At 40.2% G+C, this 12,371-nt stretch overlaps 1 long non-coding RNA gene across 1 annotated transcript in view; it reads left to right on the forward strand.

Moving 5' to 3' along the window:
• The first annotated feature begins 320 nt into the window (after positions 1 to 320).
• LOC131400722 (uncharacterized) overlaps positions 321 to 12,371 on the forward strand; it is a 49,062-nt gene continuing 37,011 nt past the window's right edge. Inside the window, exon 1 of the long non-coding RNA XR_009217426.1 lies at positions 321 to 584. This is a non-coding gene — a long non-coding RNA (uncharacterized LOC131400722). The remainder of the gene's footprint in view (positions 585 to 12,371) is intronic.

Here is a 12,371-nt window from a genome sequence, read left to right on the forward strand (position 1 = left end):
GGATTGCAGCTGGGTGGGGCTGGCCTCAGGCACAGGAGTACCCAATTGTTTCAGGCTTTGGAAGGTGGGGCAAACCCCCTATGTGTGTCTTTGAGAAGCACAAGTCTTCAGCAGCTGACAAGCCCTGCTGCCCACAGGTCCACACACATAGTCAACACAGTCCTGCCCCGTGTGCGTGCCCCAACCTCCTGAAGCGGACTCAGTCTCTCTGCAGCGGGAGCCCCACACACTCCACCACCGCCCCACACTCTCCACCCGCTCCTTCTGCACATCCTGCACCACTGAAGTCGGCTAAGTTGCCAGGCTGCAGAGAATCCAGTCACCAATCTATGCAGGCCCACAAGTTGCCCCAGGGCTTGTTGTTGGGTGGGGCCAGTCTCTAGGGTGGGCTGCCTGCCCTGGCTGAGCTGGATTAAATCAGTGCTCTAGCGGGTGGGGCAGACCCTGGGCTAGCAGGCCTCAGGGAGAACTCCAATGGTGTCTGTGTCAGCACGCCCACACCAGACCACAACAATGGCCGCCGCCAATGTCCCAGTCCCTGGAGAGGTCTCACCCCTCACCGAGATGCACTCAGGGCCTATTAGGTGAGTCTCTTTTCACCACAGCACTGTGCACCTTTCTTTCTGGTGATTTTAGGATGCTTTCTGAAACGGGTGAGTTTGCGCGTGGGCCCTTTAAGAGCCAGTTTTAATTTCTTTGTGAACCGGGTTTTCTGGGGGTACTCCCTGATGTTTTAGTAGCAGGCACAGTCAGATATTATGCCGCTGGTCTCGATTGTTTTGGGTCCACAAAATGCCCCCAGCGGGGGCGCTCCCCGGCTCAGGGCCCCGAGCCTCCAGGGAGGCTGCGGACCTCTTCGATGCTCCCGGGCAGCGGTGAGGTGCTGCGGCTTGTGAAGGTGGCGTTTTTCGTCTCCAGAAGGGAGTTTCTGCCTCTTCCACCTCAGTTAGGATTGTCCGTTGTTGCAGGAGTTCCTCTTATCCAGTTTTCAGTTCTGTCTCAGGGGTAGTTTTTCCAAGAGTAGTTGTAAATTGGCTGTGTCCGCAGGAGGAGGTGAGTTCAGACTCTGCCTACGCCGCCATCTTGACTCTCTATCCTGAAGTTGTTTTTACTCAGAATTTTGAGTGTGTTGCTGCTCCATTGCTTTCTAGTTTCCACTATTGCTATTGCCAAGTCTGATGTCATCTATAATACTTGATACTTTGTATAAAACTTGTTTTTTTCCTCCCTGAGAGCTTGTAGAATTTATTTTCTGTCACTAGCTTTCTGAAATTCCTTGATAATGTGCCTCGGAGTTGGTCTACTTCATCCATTGTTCTGGACACTTAGTAATCCCTTTTAATCAGGACATTCATATTCTTCAATTCCGGGAAATCTTTTTTGAATTATTTTATCAATGACTTCCTTCCTTCTGTTATCTCTGTCCTTTATTCATAGAACTTCAATTATTCTAGAACATTCTAGATGGGTCTCTTTTTTTAAAAATCTTATGTTTCTTATTTTCTTCTCTGTTTTCTGTTATACTTTCTGAAGGGTTTCCTTGAGTTTATCTTCCAACAGTTTGTGCTATCATATTTTTAATTTCTAAGGTTTTGTGTTCACTGAATATTTCTTCTTTGTAGTATCCACTTTTTGCTTCACAGATTCATATCTTCTCTGAAGATATTAATAATAGTTACTATGGATTTTTTCTTTCCACTTGTATTGATATTTCAACTTTGTTTTTTTAAAGAATAAATGTCTGGCAGTCTTTGGCTGTCTGGTCATATTTAAGAGTGAGGCACTAAAAAGATGACTGGGAGCTCTTGGGGGGGATGCTTATCAATGGTGCTTTTTTCTCTAGGATGATATTTGGAAGACCTCTGATTTGAGTATCTTGTGCTCATTTCTCTTGGAAGTTAGGTTTCCAGAGAAGATACTTCTGACCTCTTGCATAGAAGGTACATGTCTGGCTGCCAAGATTCTTGAGCCATGTGAGGAGAGAAGGCTGGAGATCTCAAGTCCCATATATAAGGTTTATCTTAATCCCCATGTTTTCTCCTTGGTCTCTCTGTTTTAGCTGTTCCTGGCATCGTCTAGTTCAAAGATCATCTATTTATCCTCTTTACAGAATAAACCTCAAGTCTCCTGCCAGAATGGGGTAGAGATGTTTGCTCAGCTGCCTAAATCTGGAATGGAGATATGAGGCACTAAATTCTTAAACAGACTTTCGACCAGTTCTTCCACCTGCCAAACCCTGCTCCTTTGGAGGATTCTGCTATGTACATTAGGTTATTTCTCCCCTTTTCCAACTTCCAGTTTAGGATTCAGCTTTCTCATGTCTGTTAGGTCATTTAGCTCCCATCTATCTGCCTACTAACTTACAAAATTTTGTCACGGCTGTTTCCTATCTCATTTTTTGTCCTTGTGTATCTATATCTTCTTTAAACACTCCTTTACTCTCATTTAGCAGGATTCTGGGAGGAAGAGGAGTTAAAAGTGCTTTTGTGTTCAATCTGCCATTCTTAACTGTATATGCAAGACAATCACAATCAAAGCCAGAGTGAGTTTTGGCGGGGGGGTAATCTTAGCAAATGATTTTGGTGAAGGAAGTGAAGAGTGAAGAATAGAGCGTGGAAAAGAAATCACGTTTGGTTTTGGACATGTGGAATTAGAAGCACCTAGGATGGAGTACTGAAAAATACAAGTGTATTCCTCACAAGTGTATTCCTCCTGTGAGAAAGCCAAGAAACTTCTGGGAAAAAATAATGATGAGACATTTCTCTATAAGATATTCAAATATATTATAAATATATAATTATTAAAATGGAATCATTTCGGTGGTTATAGACAGACAGATTAATGGAACAAAACACAGCAAAACCAAATACATAAAAATATTTGGTATGTGATGATGTAATATTTCAAATTGGCAAGAAGGACTAGCTAGTGAATTAACCAGTTGATAAATGATATTATAACAAATGGCTAACAATTTTCACACACATATATATAAAGCCTTCATCAGAATAAATTCTGAGAGTCCCTTCCCCTTTCCAGGATCAGACAAGGGTCCCAGGGGCTGACAAAGATTCCAGGGATGTCTTTCAATATATGGTTGTAACTGCCATTTCTCTTTGCTCTGGCTCTTATGGCCCATCTGAAGGCAGCTGGCTTTTCTGACACCTCCTCCCTCACACTCACACACACCCTAAGGAGTCATGACAGCCTTTACCACCACTCTCAAGATCTCTGAGCTTAGTATTTGGTCCACAGGCCCCCACATTGCCAGCCCTATTAGTGGTCCTGCCCCTTTCTCAAGGCCCAGCTGGGAGTGGGACACAATCTCTGCTGTTCTCTTATCTATGGGGCTTGGGAATTTTACTCCTTAGGGGCTGGACTGCTGCCTCACTTCATGAGCTCTTTGAGTACTGATCTTGTTCTCCCTGACTTTTGAAAACAAGGGTTTCTTATCTGTCCTCTGAAGCAAAAAACTATACATACCTCCAGAACAGGAAGTCCTGGGTTATAGTTCTCTAATCTTGAATAACAAATCATCCCCAAACTTTGCACCTTAAGCAAAGAAAAACTCTTATTTTGCTCAAAATCCTGCAATTTGAGGCTGCTCAAAGCTGAGGACTGGAATATAGAGTTATCTGGATACTAGCACACTAACATTTCTAGCAGCTGATGCTGGCTGCCAATAGGAGGTCTCAGCTAGTGCTGTCAGTCAGGATTGAACACATGGTCATCTCATGTGGCTGAGGCTTCCTCATAGCATGGTGGCTGGATCTCAAGGGTGAGTGTCCCAAAGAGATAGAGCCAGCTACAGCCATAACACTATTTTTTGAGCTGGCCTCAGAAGTCATGCAGCGTCACTTCCACTGCATTCTATTTGTTGAGCCAGTCCCAAAGTTCTACTCAAGTTCAAAGGAGGAGAAATAGATTCCACTTCTTGATAGGAGTGTGGCATGGTTCTAAACGAACATGTGAGACTGGATATACTGCTGTGGCAATTTTTAGAAAATATAATCTGCCACACCAGGCTTCCAGCATTAAAAAGAAGAGGGAAAAAAATGTTTCTTTTATTTGTGTGTGTGAAAAGCCCACAGGCAAGAAAAGATACAGTTAATTTGTCAGTTAGGTTACCCTGCCCATCTGTTTTCATGGTTGAGATACAAGTGCTAACGAATCCTTTGCTACATCAATTAACTTTGCTTTGCTTCAAGGTCATGGAATAGGTCCTTAACTCAATCCAATTACTTTGAAAATAAATGATACTGCTAACAAGGACAATCAGAACAACAACAACAAAAAGAATGGCTCACTGTAAATCTGTTTTCACTAGCACATGATCTACTAAAGATACATCAGGACATCTTCTATGCCTAAATAAGGTAGCCCATAAATACTTATAGTGACAAGACTAGGAAATTATTTTCTGTTTTCTTTTCAAATAAATCATTTGTATATTACTGCTCTTTTGAACTCATTTATAGAAGACCAGATCACGTTTTTGTTTTAACTAAGAACAAGCCATTTTATTGCTAAAATGCAACATTACTGTCTTGGCAGCTCCGTTTGGCTAAATCTTTGTAGAGGCTCTATTGTTTGGTTTTCTATCATGACTATGCTTTTAAAAAACATATCCATGAGCAATTAGCAATTGCCTATTACAGTATTTTTTTTTCCCTTAGGAATTGGGCAATCTGCTCAGAGATTTCTAACATATAAATCCATCCATCCATGGATGGAAATCCATTTAGAACCACTGGATTTCCTTTATATTGTATTGTAAACACTTGATAATCCATGCCAAACTCCAGGTTAGTCTTAGTAAATGACATGCCAAAAAGTTGTCTGAGAGTAGCTCCTAAAATTCATGGGTGATATATTTGCACCTAGAGTTGGAAGAGAAAGAAAGTTTGATTTGCTTATATCCTTTCTTATTCCAAATAAGATTTGAACTAAGTAAGCAAGCTTTGTCCCACGTATTGAGGGCGTTTCTTAATAAATGAGTTAGAGAATAATTTGCTAATGACCTCAAATCTATTGCAAACCAGGGACATGGCCTATTTAATTCCCAAATCTAACCTTGATCAATGGAATTTCTTGGGAGACTTGTTAAGAATATAGATTCTTAGGGTCGCCCTTAAGAATTTGAGTAAGTTTGAGGTGAAATCCCAGAATCTGTATTTTAAACAGTGCCCCTATTGGAGACTGATATCAATGGACCTGCTAACCTAGACGAAGTTTTATTTTTAGTTTTGACAATGTCATAGTTAGAGAACTCTTACTCTATGCCAGTCATGGTTCCAAATGCTTTACAAATATTAACTCATTTAATCCTCATAACAAACTAATGATGTAGGGACTATTATCAACCTACCGATAAGGAAACTGAACCACAGAGAGGTCAAGTAATTTGTCCAAGGGCCCACAGCTGAACCCAGGCAGTCTGGATCTCGAGTCTGTACTCATATCCACTACGCTTTGCTGACATTTGATAGACTTAATCGCACACACCTAAAAATAAAGTATTTATAGGATCAAAGACCAATAGATTGGAAGTTTCCAGCTTTCCTCTTTCTCAGCAATCTGTAACTGGGGTTATCATTGTAAGCTCAATGCCACCAGTTTCTGAGATAATGTGGCCACGAAGTACCAAGTCCTACCACCAGGAGGAGACAGTGCTATCCAATTGTTGGCCATCATAATTCCCATATTTCCATTGTGGCAATTGTCTTTATCCTCTGGGTTCTCCACTGGGACGGCCTGGAGCTCTCTTGTGATCCCTACCCATTCTTACTGTTATCAATTTTGTCCCTTGAGTGATGGGTGCCGTTTCCCATAGACCCACAGCTCCTGCCTGGGGTCCTTCTCTGAGTGACTTATCATCTATGACCACAAAGTCTATCCTTCCAGTGACTACCACTCTGATCCAGCAGCCAGATCACATTACCTTGGACACATCCACCATCCAGAACCAAACTCACATTTTTCCTAAACTTGGTGTCCTCAACCTCACATTAGCCCATGCCTTAGAGCGTTCAAATCCAGAAATAAGATATGCAGCTCCCCCAACATGCTTTATGGGGTATTCCACATTCCAATATTTGGAAATAAGTTGATATCTCATACAACTGTACTTACAGTTTGTTATCCTATCTAAAACAACCCGTTCCTTCTCTGAAAATGAAGACAAGCCAAAAACTTGTCTTTAAAATTTTTAACTTACATACAAATAATTTATGATGCCTTTGAATTAGACACTTTCAACTTTTGCCTTACAAAGGTGGGATCTGTCAGGTCCCATAATCTGGTTGTAGAAGTTTAACTCCATGAATTTACTTTATATAAAATATTTATCAACATTAGAGATATGTTATAGAAGACAAGCTCATTATGTTCCTTTTTTTAGTTCGTCGAGAGGTACATTACGAAACTAGGACTCGATCTTAGCTGCACATGCTGTACAAATAGGTATAAGGCTAAATTTTTCATTCCTAAGCATTTGGGTCATACATAATCAATTTGATACTGTGTGTTTTCTTGGCTTTATTTCTTAATTGTATTTATGTACCCTAGGAGGCAGCAGAAAGAAAATATGTCAACTATCCATTCTTACTAAGCACAATTTGAAGAGAAAGATGACCTGTCAAGGTAGCATGGTATGGTGGAAATATTATTGGCAATGGAGTCAAAGCAATCAGTGCTCAAATTCAACTCTGCAACTTCCAGGTCATTTAGCCTTTCAAAGCTAAGTAAAAGTTCATGGCCTTATTGCCATGCTAGAAATAATTCCCAGTAGAGAAGCTGACAATGAAATAGGACTGACTGAAGAAAATTAAATGGTTTCTTAAAAATGTGCTTTGAATCTTAGAAAGGAATGAAGCAGGTGTACATCAACACCCCCATCATGTGTCTTTCCCAAATGTCTGAATTATATCATTTTATTAAATTGTTTCAGGGATCTAATAAGTTGAATTGGGTAGTTTTAATATTTGAGGTAGTGTTAGATAAGCAGAAGGGAGAGTGTACTGTGGACATTAAATGAAAGGCTTATAGAAGATTAGTTTGACTCCCCTCTCATTTCCTGGTCATTTCCTGGCGTACTCCATGAAGAGGTCGGTGAGAAGATGACAAGCTGTGTAGGATGTGAATTGCCATTTGAACCAGTTAACTCCACTGAAGCATTCCACCTAATTCAGAGAGCTTCGAAGGAGGGTCATGGAGGGGCACCAGGAATACTAAACTGATTACATGTAAGGGGTCACCAAGGGAAGACTGAGCTAATACTTATCCTGCAGGCAGATATCAATAACAAAGACAAGGAACCCTATGGTGAATAGACTCCGAAGAATCAAGTTCTTGCTGTGATTTTGAGTTTTAAGTTATCTCCTAAGCTGCTGGCTTTTCACTTCATTTGTCTCCTTAAGGAACTGATCTTTTATCAAAGGTCACCAATGAAATCCTGGCCACCAAGCTCAGCAACTTTGTTTCAATCTTTTGCTTCTTTCAGTTCTATTGGGTTTGCCGCTGCTGGACACATCTTCCTTCCTGAAGTGTTCCCTTGATTCCAGGACAGGGTTTTTTCTGGTGTTCCTACTTCCTATCTATCCATTTCTTATCTGTTTTATTCCTTTTTTTCTCCCCAGGCTTCTAAATGAATGCATACCTCATTGCTTACTTTTTGGCCCTCTTTTAATATTTACTCTCTTTTGGTTAGTCCATTCACTCCTTTGGCTCCTACTTTTCTATTTCAAACCTTAATCAACTTCTCAAGCATGGTTCAAAATTTCTAAACTGCTTGTACTCATGTCTAACAAATGACCCACTAACTCCTAAAACTTTGCATCATGCTTCCTTTCTTACATTTCCTGCATCCACCCCAACCCCCAAATTCCCCAACACGGCTTCTCTTTGCTGCTTTCTTCTCAAACTCCCTGGGCTCACAAACTTGAGGTCACCTAGGACATCCCCTTCTCATTAGCCCTCGCACCTTAACAGGTGCTAATTACTACAGATTTTGCCCCCCAAATTCATCTAGGTCTATGCCACTCCTCTCTTTCCACACTGACACTGTGTGTTTCACCCTCGCCCCACATTACCTCCTGCCTAGAGTTAACATATCTCAAGAGAAATACAAGTCAAGCGTTCTAGTTGGTCAAGGGAGATTAATAATTCTTAACTGGATTATTCATGTATCTGTTCCAAATAACACAAGGCAAAAAACACTGAATGAATAACAATCCATGGAAGATAACCCAAAAGGCTACTGAAAGACTAAAATGAATATTGTTATCTTAACATAGAAGCTAACTGTTGTAGGAAGAATTGATATTTATGAAGGGCAGGGCTCTTTTTAAATTAGACAAAGCATAAGTAAAAATCCATAGTTTCTTCCCTCTTCTATCCAGTCGATGTATGGTACTGATATGATGGCAACATAAGGAGGTATATCAAGCTTTCCAACTGCTTTTTATACACCATCTGAATTAGAATCTTCTGGAGTATCTGTTAAAATGCTATTTCCCAGGCCCCATACTGTACCCTTCTTTTGTAGTGTATGTAGAACATGCCTTTTAAACAAGTTCTACTTATGATTCTTATGTACATTAAAGTTGTGGAGCCACTAAAATATAAACAAAGAAAAAAAGGCTATAAAATTACATTAAAATATTATAAATTACATTTATTTTCTTTTTTATACTTGTCTCTATTTTTCAAATTTTATAGTTATATAAAATAAGTAATAAGTTGATTTTAAAACAAAATTTGTAGACTATCTCTGAATTTGGCCTACATATATCAGGCAATAACGCACAGATAAATTCTTTCAAAATATTAAGAAGATTCTATAAAAGGGGAAGAGATTTGAGGCAGAACTTTTCCATATATTCTCAAAACTACAATTAAACTCAAGAGTGACTTAAAAAATCTAATGGGATATTTTTTATTCAAAAAGTTCTCAAAATTCCAGATGTGTAGGAAAAAGATAATAAAATTATAATGCCATTGTTCTTTTTTAAAAACTCAAGTTCTCTTGCTAATAGTTAAGGATACTGATTTATTTAAAACATAACATGTTTCTGCTTCATAACAACATCTGTATTATTTTACATTTTTATTGGCAACTTTCACTGTACCCTGGTGATTTCTAAAAATCCTCATGCTTCCCTGCTGGTCAAAGTTTCCAAAAAATAATAAACAAATGATTATTAACTATGATCTTTTTATTCCATGACCATGTATTCCATAAGAAACACTTGAAAAAGCTGAGCTATTAACTTTGGGGAAAATAAGGTCTATACACCAGATCTCAATTGCAGAGATATTTTGTGAGGTGGACAGATCATCAAGAGTAGATAGTATAACACCCACCACAAGTGTGTTATTCCCAAAAGAGAGTATCAGCATCTGGGCTTCCATCAGCATTAACCACACTCCTAACTTTTCCACCTCACAAAAGAAAGGTTCTTTGCTCATAGAGAAGCCTCTATCATGGCAAGTGTTGCCTATTGCTAAAGTTTCTAGACACGTTGTCCTCAACTAGGAATGATTTGTACCCCCAGTGGACATTTGGCAATATCTAAAGATCTTTTTGGTTGTCAGATCTGGGAGAACTACTGGCATCTAGTGGGTAGAAGCCAGGGATACTGCTAAACATCTACAAAGCACAGGACAGTCCCCTACAACAAAGAATTGTAAAGCCCAAAATGTCAATAGCACCAAAGTTGAGAAACCCTGGGCTAAACCCATAGTTCCATAAATTAATGCCTACTTACATCAAGTCCTAGGCTCTGTCTGTTCCTGCTTCCCAACCTTCCACTATAATAACCATCCTTTGAAGCAAGCACCCGGGTTTCAGAGTTTTTTACACCATCATATTAATGGTTATTGATCTCTTTGACACCTTCCTTGACCTATGCCCTTACCCCTGGCCCCTGACCCAACTCTGTCCATCAGACAGTTTAGATCCTTCCATATTACCTTAAATTTCTATTACTACTATTTGCATTGGAATTAAAGGTCTGTCCCTCTCGCTCACAAGAATCATCTTCTTGAGTGTGAAAATTCTTACCTAAGTCTCCCCAGCATCTGACATAGTGCCTTGAACACAATAGGTGCACAATAAATATTTGTCAAAGTAATGAAATAACTTTAGACTTGCATTGTACTAACAGTGATGATGATTCACAGACTATAAAACATAACCTTTGCCCTCAAGTACTTCCATTTTGGGGTGAAGATAGGAAAAGATAGCTAGCAATGTAAAACATAGTACTTAATGAGTAGCAGATGTAAAACTTAGATAATAATTACCTTAAAAGATTTCTAATGAGTGTGAATTTCCTCAGAATGCAAGTAAGCAGAGAGTGCCTCACAAAAGTGAACACTGAAATATATCTGAAAGGATGAAGACATTTTTTATAAGCTAGGAAAAGTGAGGAGGCCATTCCAGGCTGGTAGGAGGGGGTTGTGAAAAGTAGAGCTTGAGCAAAGCTGGTCTGTGCAGAAGCATTTTGCCAGATAGAACTGTGACCTTTGAAAGCACATTCATTGGGTCCTCTTTTGTACTCCTTATCATACAGTATTCTGAGGAGGTGGGGGGCATTGCAGAAAAGCAGTGGTAGAGGCCTAGGGGTTTTCATCTCTGAAATAAAACTTGGAGTCTCAGTCTATCTCTTAGAGGTAGATTTCACTAGTGTAGTAGATGCTGTAGTATGCTGCCCAGACTCCCAACTGCCAGGAGTATTGGATGGCGATGACTCACAGCTGAGTACCTCTCTAGGAATTACCCATCGCTGAAGAGAGCCACCTCACCCTAGCTCACACTCCCTCTCTGAGAGCAGCTCACATCCAATGACTGTCAAATGTAGAAGGATATAAAGTCCTGCCCCTTTGTTTCAAGGCAGGACAACTTTGAAGATCCATCTAAGCTCTAAAGCTTCCTGACTCATGACAGTTTCAACTCCTCCCTCTATCTGTCCTACTTCTTTCCCTGCCCCAAAGGTGTTGAGAGCACGCCACAGTAAATTATTTGCATGCAAATCCCCATCTCATGGTCTGTTTCCTTGAGAACCCAACTAAGACTACAGGAGGTGGGAAAAAAAAAACAATGGTGGTGGCAATGAGATAGGATGGGGTCTAGCACCTTTTAAAACTCGCCTGTTTGGGTAGTCAGCACTTAGGCCACTGTAAGTAGGTAAGGAATAACTAGTCAACCATCTTGCTCACCCTGCAGTATTTCATTTCCACTACCCAGCTGGTACCTAATATCCCTGGGAATTTTTCCTACCCACCCTCTACCAAGAACTGCTTTCAAAGCCTTCATCACATGGGTGCTTAAATGACTGATAATATTTTAAAATTTCACCTAACAGGAATCAATGTTGCCATTCAACTTTGATTCAAGCTGAATCAAGGAATCAGCTTGCCATAGGAGGATATTTGGAGAACATCAGGGACCTTCCTGATGCCACTGAAATCGTAGTAGGTCGACCTGTACAGGGGCAGAGACAATGCTATGAACTCACTAAACTCCATTTTCTTGTCCATGTAGGCTCAATGTTATAGATTTACCAGCCTCCTCTGTAATGCTGCTGGCCCTATGACTGAATCCTGGCCCAATAATGTGAGTAGAAGTGCTGTCTGCCACTACTAGGCCAGGTCCCTAAAACCTCCCTGCACAGTTCTCCATACATTCTTGCTCCCTTTTTCTACCATTTGGTTGTAGATGATCCAGTCAAATTCTGAGGCCTCAGGGGAGAGTAGAGCCATAAAATTTATGGAACTTGGGCCCAGAAATGGCTGAAGGCAGTAGAACCTTCCCCACACCATATCAATCATGCTTGGGTTATGCCATGGAGATCTGCGGGTCCGTTGTCACTGCAGATAGTGTTGCTTGCCTTAACACATTGACTCCAGCTATATTTGAATGCAGCCATAAGAGCTAGGTTTGTAAGAAGGTTCCTCAATATTTGAGGAACCTTGTCTCAGAGAAGCCCTACACACAACGATATCTTAGAAAATTCAGGAAAAAGAAAAGACTTCTATGCCATTATAGGCATAGCTAGTGGACATAATTTAATCAAAGGCATAACCACTTACAAACCAACAAACAAATGGCATCCTGTATTTAGCTATGGAAGATATAAATGGATCATGTAATTGCATTCACCCATACATATTATACAGATCATTGATTGTGTGTTAACGTGTTTAAATTTTGTTTCAAAACCAAAATACCCTGCCAGCATGCTCCGGGTAAACAGACTCTCAGAAAAAATGATGAACAATGTCTGGGAAGAGAGAAGGAAAACTTGAAGAAAATGGACCCAGATTTTCACTTTAAAGTGAAAACTTGGGAAAGATATAAGGCTGGTTGG

This window comes from Diceros bicornis, chromosome X (genome assembly GCF_020826845.1).
Source record: "Diceros bicornis minor isolate mBicDic1 chromosome X, mDicBic1.mat.cur, whole genome shotgun sequence".
In the NCBI taxonomy this organism is placed as follows: domain Eukaryota; kingdom Metazoa; phylum Chordata; class Mammalia; order Perissodactyla; family Rhinocerotidae; genus Diceros; species Diceros bicornis.